Here is a 16,269-nt window from a genome sequence, read left to right as displayed (position 1 = left end):
AGTTCTGAAGCTGGGACAGTCCTTCGTAGAAATCCCAGATTGTGGCAAGAGGACCAGAACTGTGTGTACTCATTGACTTACAAGACGCTGGACATGCACTTGCCCCAAGAAGGCAGCATAACATTTGGTGAAGCAGTTCTATTATAAACTGAGGTCAATGCCTTGAGAGGGACATTAGTATATAATCCTTTAGATATAATAGGTTTGCATCCCAAACCACCAGCAGCTTGGAGAATGGGTGCCTTGGTCATGAATGGGGGATGTCTGCAGTGTCACAAAATATCCACCTAATCACTTCCTATTGCCTTTCGTATCCACTTCCCTTCCATAGCAAGTTCATCTAACCTGAGAATAGCTTCCCAAGATTCTGGTTTGGTTTCTTTTTGGAAAACTTTTAAAAGAAAGGCTGTTTGAATGAATACATCCCTCTTGCTGCAGCTGATCACAGGAATACAACTGACAGTCATTCCCCTGCCCTCTATTAGCCATTCTAAACATACCATTTCACGTACATCAAATTTACAAACAAAATTGGTAAGGATGTGAAGAAACTGGAAATCTTAGCCACTGTGAGTGAGGTGGTAAAAGGGTACAGTGAAATGAGAGAAATTTCCCAATGTCTAGTCTAACTAAATTTGTCACATTTCAATACCCAGAAATTCAATTTCTAATTAGTCTTGTGAACTTCTCATTCATGTACACAAGGAATCTTAGTCAAGTTTTTCATTGAAGCATTATTTGTACAAACAACTGGAAATTTATCTGTTTTTCAACAGTGAAAAGAGTGAATAAGTTATGATATTTTCATACAAAGGAATACCACACAGCAGTTAAAATGGGTGCTCTACATCTTTCATGAATAAATACTGAAAATATAATTTTAACTGTTAAAAAACACAGCACAAAATGCTAGGTAAAATGAAGGCAGCAGAGAGAAAGCTGAACAGTCAAACAGAAAAAAAAGGTATTTTGTTTTAAATGATAAAGCTATTATAGTTCCTTTATATCAAAATGGTATCGATCCAAAAGAAAGGGAAAAGTTAATGATGTAGAAATGAAAGAGAAAGGAGGGGCAATTTCAGGAGCTAAGTTCTTAAATATGGATCCAATGCACAGAAGGAGGGAGAAACTTTCATAAACTTTAATGATGTTATTTTTTTTTTTTTACTTACTGCATATAATACTTTTAAGTAGGAAAAGAAATTTAAATTGAAAATGTAAAAATTAATGTTCAAGCAAGCAAACTTATTGTTCTGATTGAATAAAGAGATTCATTGAAAATAAAGAGAGATAAGACTGAAAAATGGAAAATTATTGGAGGAAATTATTACTAGATATGGGTATTTGGATTTCACAAGATTAGTAATAAGGAGACACTAGATTATTGCCACTCTGAAAGCATTACTCTTAAATATTCTCCTAGGTTATATTCTTTCAATTAAAATTTTTTCAGACTCAGGTTTATGAAAATACCCGAGGCAAAGCTTTTGCAAATGTAATCAATTTAAGATTAGGGTTTGTTTCTTTCCTGCATTGGCCTAAAATGTATATGATTTAAAATACAGAAAAATCAAGATTACTAGATAATGGTTTTGGCTCTGTGGAATATGTGTGGTTACATTAGCATAATCAGTTTACTGGTACAGTTAGATTCTCAATCTAGCCACATGAGATTGATTAAGAAAGCTTCACCCTCAAATAGCTCTTGGATGCAAGCTGATGTAGAGTTAGAAACAATGCTTAAGTGAGTAGGAAAACCCAGTTGTACTTCTCATCTCATATTATTCAGTAGCTTATAAAAAGAAATTTGGGCACATATGAAAGAGCTACAGATGTATTTACTCAAAGATGATAAAATAAAAGTTATTTTAGACATTTAACAGGCTAATGATCCTCACATTTTAGTGTTTCCTTTACATAAAACAAAGCCTATTTTACATTCTTCCTTTCAAGTGTATTTATAGAATGTTTACATAATAAATCTCAAAGGTTTGGCGGAGGCAGATTAATAGCTAAATATCTGACCTATTTTTTGATTTGCTTCAAAACATATGAAATATATATATGGCAAATTATAATGCTGCTGAAGAAAACATTACATGCTACAGAACTGGAGTAATATTGCATTTTTCGAGGGTTTCCAAAATAATTATTTGTGAGAAGGAAATATCTTCTCAATCTGTAATACAAGGGCCTCTTTGGACCCCGCAAAGAAACAATGACCCCATGTAAGTACCAAGCATTGTCCACAACCTGATCTACTGTACCTTACACACTTTTTTCAGTTATCAATGGTAAGACAAAATTTATAATATCTTAAACATTTTAAATACTGAGTAGGTTTTGATAAATTGATTATCTCAAAAAAAAGTCTTTTAAAAACATTTTTTGATGACTTAATGAGAATATAAATGTCAAATACTTGCAACAGGCCATGTCTCCATTTCAAGGGGGCTTATTACTGCTGCCACGAGAGGGATCAGCATTCCACTGGCTTCTCAAATGTTTCTACTTCAGCAGCATAAAATTTGTCTGTCTTAAATCATCACACAAATAAATCCTTAAGGCTGCTTCTTCCCCCATTGCAGAATCATTCTTTCAGTTTTGGCAACCACTGGAGCTTTCTTTTTCTGATAATGTCAACTAAAGGGCAAGTATTTTAATAATGTTTTAAACACGTCCTGTTTTTCAAATGAAGAAACGTGTTCATGGTTGAAGATTTGTTTAGACAAGATAAAAAATAAATCAGAATGAAGGCACTGGATTTGCAAGGTCTGAAATGTGTGATGGCCTTGATAAAAGATTGTGCTAGAATCTCTTTGGTGGTGCTTTAGCAAAGTGATAACCATTTGATGTAGCCAGAGGATGATTTAATGCATTGCTAATGCATTTAGCCCGGGTGAAACTGATCCTATTTCTTTAATATAACTCTTACATCCCCTAGTATCCCATTATTACGAAAACTTTAGCAAAGATGAAACATTTTTCTCTGAAGAGCTTTGATATTATAACAAGATAATTTGATGAGTACTGAGTTGATAATTTTAGCATACGAAGACCACTTACATATCTTTAGCTCATTCTGAATGTCTAAGCTATCTGGTCATAATGATGTCCTTTGCATATATTAGGTGCAGACTGTGCCAAATCCAGCTTCCTCTGCTGTTTTCAAATTCTTTCATGATCTGGTCCTACTCAGAGGCATATTTACCAGGAAAGTAATGAAGCTTAATATTCAGGGCTCCTCACTTGCACTCGTCTCTTCCAAGGCCCTGGGAAGAGCCTCCAGTACTGTGTTCTCAGCATCGTACATGACATTAGCAAAATCAAACTTTTTTTTTTAATTAGCTAGGATCACTGTCTTTTTCACCCATGCTTCCATTTGTCACCCTTGCCCTCATGTCAAGTGATATTGAAATAACTGCAGGGATTTGGAGGATCCAGGTAAGGGAGCTGACAGAACATTTAGTTTTCATTATTGGAGTTTATCTGTGCTGCTCACAGCCACTATCATGTATTGTTATTTCCAGCCACCCTGTATAGGAATGGCTTCCAGGAATTCTTCTACCACCTGCAGGACCAACTCACCCAGTGTCCTGACAAGAACTGCAGGGCCAGGTGATATGCAGATGTTCTAAAGGGACTGCAATCAAAATATGAATGTAGTGACTGGATAAATGAGTTGTGATATATTTGTACAGTGGAATACTACTCAGCCATAAAAAGGAATAAAATAATGCAATTTACAGCAATGTGGATGGACCTGGAGATCATCATTCTAAGTTTAGTAAGCCAGAAAGAGAAAGAAAAATACTATATGAACCATATGATATCACTTAAATGTGGACTCTGAATAAAAACAAGGATACAAATGAACTTATTGACAAAACAGAAACAGACTCATAGACATAGGAAAAAACGTACGGTTACCGAAGGGGAAGGGGATAGGAAATGACAAATTGGGAACCGAAGATTTGCAAACACTAACTACTATATATAAAATAGATAGATAAGTTTATACAGTGTAGCACAGGGAACTATATAGTCAATATCTTGTAGTAACCTATAGTGAAAAAGAGTATGAAAATGAACATATGTATGTACATGGATGACTGAAACATTATGCTGTACACCAGAAATTGATGCAACATTGTAAACTGACTATACTTCAATGAAAAATAAATAAATTTTTAAAATAAAATAAAAATGAGTGTGGCAGAGGAGAAACAAGGTTTGAGACAGACCAAAGAACACTGTGAAGGATTCTCCAATCCTCAATCACTTAAAACTCTTAAGCGGAGGATTTACTTCTCCTGGGCCCCTAGTCTAACTCATCAATAATGAAAAGTAAAGTGTTTATGCGAGAAGAAAAGCAAACTATCTTTCTACTCTTTCTACACAAAATGATACTTCAAGATGATTATCATACGAAGGGGTGATTACAGAGAATGCAGCCAAATCATGAAAGAAAAAAATGTCATAGAGGTGTCTGGTAGTAAGTAATAAAAATATGTATCATTTTGGTTTTCATTCACTTTTCAGGTTTGTGGTTTGTTGTGATTACTTTTATTCATCCAAGTACATATTTCTTCTCATGATTGAGAGAATGTCCAATCCTATTATCAAATCAGACTGCTACAATTAGATTATCTTTCTTCACTAATGAAGTGTATCTTCATAGATACAAAGCAGTTATGAGACAGAGGCAAAGTGGAAAAGAGCAGGACCTCCCCTGGGACTTTCTTCTCACATTTGGGCCCAAGTTAACACAAGACAACTCTAAGCGAAGTGTGCAGTCACCTCACTTCCAGCAGGAGCCAAGTGGATCCTGACATATCTTCATTTTACCCACAGATACATAGTTCATGTGATTCCAGTAAATCAGTAGAATCTAGATTTGTTTACAAAAGCTCTATAAAGTCAACTTCCTTGTGTATGTGGTGAATCCTCCCTAAATTCCACGATTTTGAACATGGGACTGCAACATCATGATTGCATTTTGCTGGCTTCTCCATCCCTATTCAAACTGTTTTGATATTACCCAAGATGTAATTGGTATTTTCCACCAGAGACATCTCTAGTGTGGGTAGTTTTCCCCACTGCCTAGGCACGAACTGACAACTGCTTTCTAATAGTCTCTAATGAGCAGCTGCTTTGGATGGTTTACAAATCTGAAATCCAAGATATCTTCACCTTATTTAGTTTCTGCCCAAAGCTCTGGTCTATGCATATTCAGTTATGGTTCATGGTGACCAAGTAGGGCTGTCTGCACCACTATCTTCTCCAGTTCTTTTAATGGTTATTTCTCTGCTCATGGCCCTCTATACATTCAATTTTTTTCTAGTAACTTTGAGAATAGGGGCCATCAGGGGTCTTAGAAGAGGAATGCAATTTCACCTACTTGTCAATAGTCCTGATGGCTTATAGCATTTTTCCTATCGGCAGGGTCTCTCAGAATTTTTTTTTTTTAGTTTTAAAAATTACATTTATTATTGTTATTTCTATGTATAAAGCTTCTACATGAGAATGTATTTTTGTTCTAATCCATATAATCCCCAGGAATTTCATAGACTGAGCCAGGCCTTGAATTCTAGCTGGATATGTTAGCCAGCCTCTATTTGTCCTCCATAGTTTCTTCTTCTGAGGAATCAGTGATAAGCATGTCATCAATGCAGTATACGAACTTGCTCTAATGGTTATCATGTTCAAGTCTTACCTCATTAGATTGTGGCCATATGCCTGAGAATTCAAATTTCCTTGTATCAAAACAATGAATGCATACTGATTTCCATTCCACAAGACTGCAAACTGTACCTGGCTGGGCTCCAAATCTACTATTGAAAAGGCTGTGTCAGCCAAGTAGGTAACATCGCACCAGTCCCCACTGGCCTTCTGCACTTCCTGTGCAGGCTTTATTGTGTCAAACACAGCTGAAGCAATCAAATAAACTACCTTGGCTAACCCTCAGTAGGCTGGTATTAACCTCTAAACACAGTCTTCCATAAGTACTGCCCAGACAGGACTATTAAAAAGGGAGATGAAGAGTCAAAACTCCCCAACCATTTCTTAATGAGAGCAGAAATTTCATTTCCCTCTTGGAACTCGCTATAGCTTAATGTTTATTACTGAGGAATGCTTGGTTCCAAAGTTTCCCATTTATTAAGGCCAATTAAAATTGCATGAAAGGTGGTTTTAGCAGATATCCTCCTTATAAAGGGTAGTATGTTCTACTTGGACATAATACCCATCCCAAGCATGCATTCATGAAAAATGGAAAGGACTATCGGTATCCAGTCACACTTTCCAAATCTTAACTCCACTCCTAACTTTATTCTCTCCAACCATCCCAAGTTTACTTCCATGTCATTCAGAGCACACTGCCTACCCTCCCCCCTCCGTAGGAATTATTTTATACTGGGCACCTATATCTAGCTTTTCTAAGAGGGTTTTGTTATCAGGCCCCTTGCTCTAATCAGTGCATACAGTCTCAGATCCCCTACCAGAGATTAAGCAAGCAAATATTGGCCTTTCGGTCGATCTTTTTTGGATTTTATAGCTTAGCCTTTAACTAAGGGAGTAAATTTCTTCAGACAGGACAGGTAGAGGTAATTTACTATGGCCCTTTAGGAGGTAAGAGTGACGCCAAGAAGCTCTCCCCCCTGCACACACACACCTTGTTAGTTGGAGACTATCCAGATGCCTTTGTTCATCTAAGGTCTCAGCAACTTGGGGGTCAGCCATTCACCTACATAATCACTTCCATTCAGCAATATACAATGTCAACTGTATACCTTCCTGATAGTTATTTCAAAAAGATTATGCCAATAATTATTCTCCAGGCATTTCTGATGCTTTGTTTTTAATGTATCCTAATGCTTGAACAGAAAGAATCCCATGAGATTCCACAGTTACCTGAACCAGGTCTCCAGCTGCTTATATAACTTTTTGAGTAACCAACAGTCATAGTTGAGTTACTTTGCTAATGAAAGCAGCATCTCTCCTGGTTATCAAAGAAGCATAAGAAAATTTCTAGGACCAGAAAAATCTGACCTTACTGATTTTATCTTTTTCCACTGCCACCTACTCTTCTTTTAGAAGTCTAGCTTTTATTAAGGCTGCTTAATAATGGCCAGGGAATAGAATTTTTAATCAATTTGCCCTTTTTTAACCACTCTTTTTCTATCCATTAAGTCATTTCCCCCATACATAGATGGATTTTCTACAATTTCCATTGATGAGACTAATTCCAATAATATGTATTGGGTTTTCACCATTTCATACAAGGATTGGTAGGCCACTAACTAATATGACATCAAGTCTTCATCATATTTCCCCATTTCCTCGTTTTTCTTGCTAAAATAAATAATAATAATAGTAGTAGTAGTAGTAGTAGTAGTAGTAGTAGTAGTAGTAAATATCTTAGCTATTGGGATTTGTGGATCTGAGATACAACCTAGCTCAATGCACCAATCTGAAATAACATGAAAAATCATATTGTTAAATTAGACTCACACAAATCAGAGATCTTACCCAGTATCAAGCATTACTAATAATTTAAAGAATTCAAGTAATTATGAGGCTCAAGCAAAGGAGGGAAAGGGCCAGGGTCTTCAATGAAGCTGCCCAGATGTGTTCTGGGCCTGTATTAATATATGAGATCTCCAAGTGATATGTACAATCACACTTCTTACAAGGAGGAGGCATTTTGGTCATTAAAACATCTCCATTTTATATTTAGATAGCTACATAGTTAAGGTGACATTTTCCCCAGAGCCATCCCATAAAAGTCTAACTTCCATAATCAATCCTAAAGAACCATGTTTATCCTGTGGAAAAATATTCTGAAGATAGTAACTCTTCTGCTAGCAAATACCATTCGTTCACCTGCTATGAGATCTGTCATTAGCAAGTTTACGCTGAAATCTGATTAAGTCACCTTCTTTCTCTCCTAGAAGCATCCCCTTCCCCAGAAAGGGGATAGAATGCATTACAGAGCTGCTGCTATTTACCTTGCAGTGCCTAAATTTATATTTGTAATCTTGGATTCTTTTTCCCAAAAAAGGGGGTCCCAAAATGATATTTTTCAACTCTCCCCAAATGGATCCATCCTTGCCTTTGCTCTATGCTAGCAGCGAGAGAAGAATTAAGATGCACTTTCATCTTCTCTTTTAACTCTCTTCTAATATACCTTTTCTGCTGCGCTGTATCTGATCCCCTCCATGACCCATTTATCCTATGCACCATTCACCCTGGGCTCCTCCATATCTGTTTAACTCTGCCTGAACTCATCTACCTTCTCTTCTAAGGCAAATCCTTTATAGCTTTCATATCTCAGTTTTCTTCCCAACTACACAAAACTTTCTCTTATTTTGCTGCCTCTTGCAAATACATCTTCTTTGAAATTGCACAGCTTATGCAAACTACTCTGAATTAACACTAACAATATCGACATCGATTGAATGTCCATTATTTGTCATGAACTTTTCTAGACAACTCATAGGACAATAGTAACATCAACCTTACAAAATTATATTCATTGTGCATTTTATTATCACTTGCCCAATATCATATAATAAGCAGGTAGTGGAGGATAAATTCAGATCTCACTCTGTATCTGACTGCCTTCAAAGCTCAGGATCTTTCACCACAACATGATGTAGACCCTATTCTGCTCATAGTTCCCTCTAAAAGCTTAATTTTCATATTTCTTAACTTTCTATTAAATAATAAGCATGTTCACAGGAACTAGCATGCATTTTAATCTTAATATCCCTCTTCACCTTGAATACTATCCTATCCACGTTATAGCAACTTAGTAATATCTTGTTGAATACATATATGAATGAATGAATTAGATGTTAAAATAAAGGCAACGTTTTTTGCTTATTTTGCAGTCCCTGGGGAAAGAATGTAGTATAAATATATATAGTACAAATATATAAATTCTTGCTGGTTGACTATATGTTCAGGTTGATATATTTGTCAGGGTGAATAATAGACCACATCAGTAAACTTCCCCAAAACGCAGGGACTTAAAGAATATAGAAGTTTATTTCTCTTTTATATAAAGTACTGAACTAGTAGCTGCGTTTGATCAATTAAGTCATCCATGGACCAAAGATATGGGGTAAGTTCTGACATTCTCAACATGAGGCTTTCACAGCTGCAGACACTGTCATTTCCAGTCAGCACTGAGGTAAGAGCAGTAACCCAGGGAAACAGACATCCTTTCAAACAAGTAATACGAACACTGAATATATCAGTTTCTTTCCCATTCTGTTGGGAAAAACAGTCACATGACCACAGAAATGGACTGGAAAATGTAGCCTATGGCCTTCTGGGTGCCAATATGCCAGGCCAAAACTAGATAAGTATGTGTAGGGTAGGATATGCTGGGCTAGCAGTCAGAGCTCAACTCTCAGTGGCTTAAAATAACAAAGTTGTACTTCTTACCCATTCACTATGTCCATCAGGGGTCAGCTGGGAGCTCAGCTCAATATTTTCTTTGTCCTTACTCTGAGATCCTCACGGACTCTTCAATTACTCCCTGAATTTATGCCAGATCCTGTGACAAGAGAGAAAAAAAAATCTTTAAGAGTTGTTCATCAGCATTTATAAGGTTTGGTCCAGTAGTGGTACACACCACTGCCATGAAAAGTTCACTGGAAAAAAATATATATATATATTGGCCAGAACTAGTCACAGGGTCTCAACCAACCACAGAGGGCCATGAAGGTCAAGTCTATGTCATACCCAGAAGACAGAGAGCTACCAATAGTCAGTGAGCAGCAATAATGGTTACTACAGTCTAGGAAGGTGAAGAATGGATTTGGTTTATAATTACCAATATTCAACACTGGCTGACCTTGCATCTGAAAGAGAACGATCAGTATAAGTTTTTAAATTAGATGTAAATAATAGGATCTCCCATTTCAGGACTCATAAAATTTGAGGAGAGAAACTTTCCATATGGAATAGTTGATAACTGTTGATCTCTTACTCAGCATCCTATCAGCCCTAAAAATCTTCCCTAGGGAATAATCCCCAACCTGTACTGAACCATATGGTTTGGATGAACTGAGTTCTTAATCAGATCCAGTGGTGGACATTTATTTGTCTAAATCAATCAGCATAATTTTATCGACGTGATCACAGTGATTTGAATCAGAAATAGGCATATAATATCAATTAGTCAGCATAAAATCCAGAATTTCAATTTTAAAGTTGAGTGAGAGACAATATTCTCTGAGTATGGCCAAGAAAGATGTAGCCTTGGCAAATGTTAGCACCCACCGTTTTGAGAGGGGCCACCCACACATGAAAATGATCATTTTTGACATTGATCTACTGCTAGATTAAATCAACCCTGGAATTTTATCACTTAATATAGTCTATGCTGGATATTCTGTTACTGACAAAAATAAATCCTAAATGTTCATTATAGCTTATAAAGTTTCATAAACATGTAACCCTGGAATTTTATCACTTAATACAGTCTATGCTGGATATTCTGTTACTAACAAAAATAAATCCTAAATGTTCATTATAGCTTATAAAGTTTCATAAACATGTATTAGTGCGATCATAAGAAAATCAGTGTTTATAAATCAAAATGGAGGAATGTTACTTACAAAGAAGTGGCACCAGAATTTCTCTTAGCAACTGCATTGAAAAATAAATTGATAAAATTAATCAACCCCCACTCTTTTTGTCCTATATACATTAGCCTTTGATTTAATTTAATTTTTTAATTTATTGAAACAATTTACTTATAATGTGTTAGTTTCAGGTGTAAAACAGTGATTTATACTTTTATAGATTACACAATACATGAAGTTATAAAATACTGACTATATTACCTATGCTGCACATTATATTCCTGTGACTTACTTATTTACAGACAGGTAGTTTGTACCACTCAGTCCCCTACTCTTAACCTGTGTCTTTGTGTTGACTCTTACCAAGTTTTCTCATAGGAGAACTAAATGACTCTGTTAGTTATAGAGGAAAGTATTTAGAGTTCTTGAGATAACCTGAGATAGAGATAACAAAAAGAAATGGAACATTGAAAAAAAAAAGAGAGACTGGCAAAACTGCAGAAAGCTGTGAGCTACGTAACTGACACCTATTACAAACAGCCCACCCCCCAAAAATACAAATGCAATAAAGCCCCTCACTGGATGAATGCTTGGTATGAGAGATTTATTTATAAACGAGTTCCACCTCAGGGTTGATGTGGTGTAGAAGCTAAGCTCCATGTGGAGAAGCCAAAGCCCAGGCGGCAGAGAGGCCAGAACAAAATCACACCTCAACCCAAACAACTGGGTGAAAGCTCTGGATTGAAGAAGATGTGTTGAAATTTGGAAGGAAAGAAGATTAAAACTAAATTAAAACTAAACTTCAAGAAAACCTGTAGATTACTTTGAAAGATACATGAGTAGAATGATTATACCTTCTGCACATTTTTCATTCCCAGAATCAACGTAAGGGAGCAAAAACATTCCTCTTCTCTCACTGAGGAGCATTCAGATTGGAAATGATGGCTTATAAAGTCAAACAAATGCACTGCGTATACACTCCAATGAGAAGCAGTGGTCCAAAAGTGTGCTATTTATGAGCCAGGACAGGAGTCAGGAGTCTTAAACTTATTGCATTAATAAGTAGAGGGAGGCTTGCTGGACCTTACACGTGAGGGGATAGTATCAGATTACCTTTGGCTCTGTGAATCTATGAAAAGTAGTAGTAACTTGGGTATGTGACTTCTTTAATATTTATCCCATGCCTACACTCAGTGCTAACCTATGACAATATACTACTAACCTATTTGTATATGGAATTCTAACTTTGAAATTCCTTTGCTATATACCTGGTATTTTTCCTGTAAAAATCCTGTGCAAGAGGATGGCCAGTTAATAGTATGCCCATTTCCCTGATGAGGAAACTGAGCTAGAGTGAGGGCAAGGGATTTGTCCAATGTTGGATAATCAACGGCTGAACCAAAACTAGAACCCAAGACTTTTTATTCTAATTAGGATGTTGGGACAAAACAACAACAACAACAACAACAACAACAACAACAACAACAACAACAACAGCAACAACAGCAAAATGCTTTTTATTGCCCCAGAAAGAATAATGAGTCAAAGAGAGAAAAAAAAAAAAGTCCTTGATGCTGTGAACCAAAATGGAGTCATTCTGGAGGAGCAAAAGATGTTTAAGAGGAAAATAACTTTGTTCAGATAGGCAAGTTTGCAACACATATATGCCGGTATTTTTATAAAGGAATATCTCAGATCTGACTGAAGTAAACCACAGTCATAAATTACAGTACCTAAACTTCACTGAGATTTTAAAAATACATTACCAACCGAAGATTAAACCCCAAGGTCAACAACATGGTTTGCAACATAGGAGAGCTGGTCCAGAGACAAATGACTCAGAGAAAAGAAGTGCTCCAACACGGAGAGTAGTGACAAGTGAGGTGCCATGGGAATCAATACGGAAAACGCGATGGCTCACATTTTATTCCTAAGGCTGGGGGAGGTGGGGGGAAGCAAGCAGGAAGAACGATGAAATTTGCATATGCTGGGAAAGAAACTTCTACAGAGAGGGGATAAGTTAGGAGAACATAACTGAATTCAGTATAACTTTGACAGGATTGGGGTCCAGGGAAATAATTTACTGATTAATGTAACTCAGCACAAGTAAATAAATATGAAATAATAAGGCCAGTGACAAATGTAGCAAAATGAGCAAGATGCAGCAATAATGAGAAGAATCTGTATCCTCTTGAGGTTTTCAAGTACCCAAAAATGGAGCATGGCACTAAACAATTCGCCCAATGGATCACGGCCTGAGTGTAGCAGCTTTGAGGCATCACTCTTGAATCTTCGGGATGCAGCATAAATAAGGTCACGGTTCTGTAATTCTGTTACGTATTCCACAAGTTCCTTGTTTAATTTTGTTTTTCCTGATTTTAGTTTTTGCCTGCTCTCACCTTTCACACATTTTTTTTTATTTTATAAAAATTGCAGGTATTTGCAACCTAAGGAAATTAGAATTTACCAAGTCCAACAGCTTTGTTTTATAAGTGAAGGAGATTAAAGCTTTGTATCAATTTTCTGTACATTTAGGAGATGTTTTACATAGTCACTTTCATCCTATCATTCTCTGAAACTTTCAAGTACATGAATTATCATTCCACATATCTGTATAGGACAGTAACCTAGTCCTATAAGGCAGTAACAAGGGGATACCTTCTACAATACAGATATCTAATCCACACTACAGGGATAGTTACATTTATCCAAAATGTCTATAATATGAATGTTATACGTCTACATTCTTAAGTATAATGAACATTATTTTTGAACTTTTATTCAGTAAGTGAAATTAACATTTCAACTGGCATTAGAAATGCCAGATTTAATAGCTACTCCAAGGTTTCACTACCTGCTATAATTCCAAAATTCCTTGCAATTTATTATGGCACTCTTTACAACTATGCTACATCTAATCCCATCTCGGTGTCAAAGCTACTTCTGCTAAATAAAAATAAAATCACATTTTGTTCCCGTCAATGAGGAAGAGGATGGCAATCCCTGGAGGTGACTCAAGAAATAGTAGAAATTCAAAGGCACTGAGAGAACAGAAGCTCTAATGTATCCCCTGTGGCAGCAGCAACCCCTAAAGGGGCATTCTGAGCCAAAGGGCGATGGGAAGTGGAAGGAAGCTCTTGAAAGAGCTTCAGAGAAAAATGGGCTGGAAGATGACCCTGGGCATTGCTGGAATCTCAGTAAAGAGCAGTCTAAGCTGCTGGTGTTGCTTGCCCTCCACTCACGCCTCTTCCTTCCAACTATACCAAAATTCCATCAAGTGGTCCTACATCTAACCAGATGCAGAATATCCAAAATCAGTAAGGGACTAATTTTGGTGAACTGAGCCAGAGAACACGTATCCCTGGTTAGAGGGCAGCCACTGCTTAGCTCATGTGAAATGGGGACTCCTCATGGCCAAACTTTAACATTTATTTTTAAAAGAGAAGTTGCAAATATGAATTTTTAATGTAAACTATTTAAATTTTAAGACAGCGACAATCAATTCAGTTTTATTTTTAAAATACTGTTTTGACCAAACAAAATATATCTGCAAGCTATTTGAGGCCCATGGGCAGCCAATTGGAAAGTTGTATCCTGGTCCAAATTCTAGCTTCTAATATAAAAATACATTTATTCTGAGCCAGAATGTATTAAGAGAATCTGTTTCCTTTTTTAATAGATCTTATGATGACTGCTGAGGAGACTTATACCCTAAAAGGTTTTGCAGGATATACACTGTTTCCCAGAAATATTACGAAAATGAAAGCAGTTGAATTTTTGTTTGACTCATTATTGGAATTTGTTCAGAGTGACCTGAGACCTACAATCATCCTGATCACCTGACACCTAAATTCAATTTTTATTTCCACAAAAAAGAAAATTGAAAAATTAAGTTTAGATTTTTAAGCGAAATTGGCACCCTACTAAAAAAGCAATCATAAAATATCCTAAGGACATTTGATCTCAAAACAAAACATTAACTATTACAAATTATCAAATAGTCAAACAGAATGAAATCATAATGCGTGAAACCTATGTTCACAATGATGCAATTATTCTATTTTTAATACTAGATCAGACAAGCTAATGGGCAAAGAGAGAAAAATGATTTAAGTTAATGATATTACCAGCCAAAAAGGGTGAACCTTGAGTGCACAAAATTTCTGTGGCTAGAATTTAAAAGACTTATTTATAGATATTATTTTAGATTTTAATTGGAATTACATTTCTGGATTTGAAACTTGTTCTATTAATCAATGTATGAATTAGAACCAACTCTGTAAAAGCTGTTTTTCTATTTGTTTATTTTGGGGAGGGGGATTTTGTTGTTTTTACCCTCTTCATTGATTTCTTACATGTTCAATAAGTCAAAGAGAAATATTTAGGTATAGGTTTATTCTTTTTTGTTCTTAAAACATCTCTTTAAAAAGACCATGAAAGTTAAAGTTTAAAGAATAAAAGAAATAAAGAATGACAATAAGTTGTCAGTATCTTCTAAGTATTACCCCTGAAATTAGTATCATTATATTAGGTTCTGCATTCTCATAATACTCTAGGCTTAGAGACCAAATAAAATTAATTTAGAATAAGAAAACTCATGTTTTAGAGATAAAAAGTATAATAAAGATATATAATTTTACTTGCAGTATAAACAATTTTTAAGCTACTGCTGATTCTTTTTATGATTCCTCACGTCAATAGGTAGAAAGTAAGAAAAACACTGCTAGGAAATTCCCTCAATATTTGTTTCCTCCTTCTCATTAAAAACAGAAACAAAGGCCTGCTTTGTAACTGAATGTATCATTCCTCAGAATAAAGGTTATATCTCCCAAGCTACCCGGTATCCAGGTGTGGCCATATGGCCAATTTCTGATCAATTTCTGGGATGTGATCATAAGTGATTTGTGCAACTTTTGAGCCATGACATTAAAACTAGGTTACCCTCCTCTTTATCTTTTCACTGGCTCCCTAGCTGGAGTGCAGACAACATGATGGGTCATCTTGAACTACCTAATAACAGGCAATCCCCTAGGGATGCTGCAGAAATGATGTGGAATGAACCTGGGTCCCTGGCACATGTCATCCTCATCATCTGCCCCTGGCCTAATTATGGCCAGACCACATATGAAAGAGATAACACATATCTTGTTCAGGTCAGTGTAAATTTAAGTCCACATTACAGTATCTGAATACCCTAACAAATACAAAATTTGGTTATAACAAGATCCAGAATAACCAGCAATCATATCATTTAGAAGTCAGTTGCAGAAACACAGAAACTGCAAAAAAGGAAAACTAGTGCCCTTTTATGCCTGAGAAAGCATTTGGGGAAATTATCTTCAATTTGCGGGGGCAGATCATGAGACCCTAAGCTTGTAGAAACTAGGAGGGGGAATAACAAAACTGATACGTATTGGTTGTTTCTTGTTACTTTCAGCAAAGTTGAACAAGAGCTACTAAAATCAATGCTAGCGAGTTTATATGCTGAAATAGAAAGAAATTTGGCTCTTTCTTAAGATAGATTTTCTCAGCCTGGTGTCTGAAATTTAAGGTGACTAAAAATCTGGTAACTTGGAGCTTTGCAGAATTGATGAAGCCAACTGAAATAATTTTAATACGTGACCTTCAAAATGTAACTCTGTGACCCAAAAGCTTTCTTCCTGAAAGACCA

General features: G+C 36.1%; 1 pseudogene; it reads right to left on the bottom strand.

Annotated features, from left to right (window-relative positions):
* LOC102514144 overlaps positions 1-16,269 on the bottom strand; it is a 302,117-nt pseudogene that overhangs the window by 191,661 nt on the left and 94,187 nt on the right.

This window comes from Camelus ferus, chromosome 26 (genome assembly GCF_009834535.1).
Source record: "Camelus ferus isolate YT-003-E chromosome 26, BCGSAC_Cfer_1.0, whole genome shotgun sequence".
NCBI classification, from domain to species: domain Eukaryota; kingdom Metazoa; phylum Chordata; class Mammalia; order Artiodactyla; family Camelidae; genus Camelus; species Camelus ferus.
The sequence above is the reverse complement of the archived record's forward strand: the minus strand, read 5'-3'. Positions and strand labels throughout refer to the sequence as shown.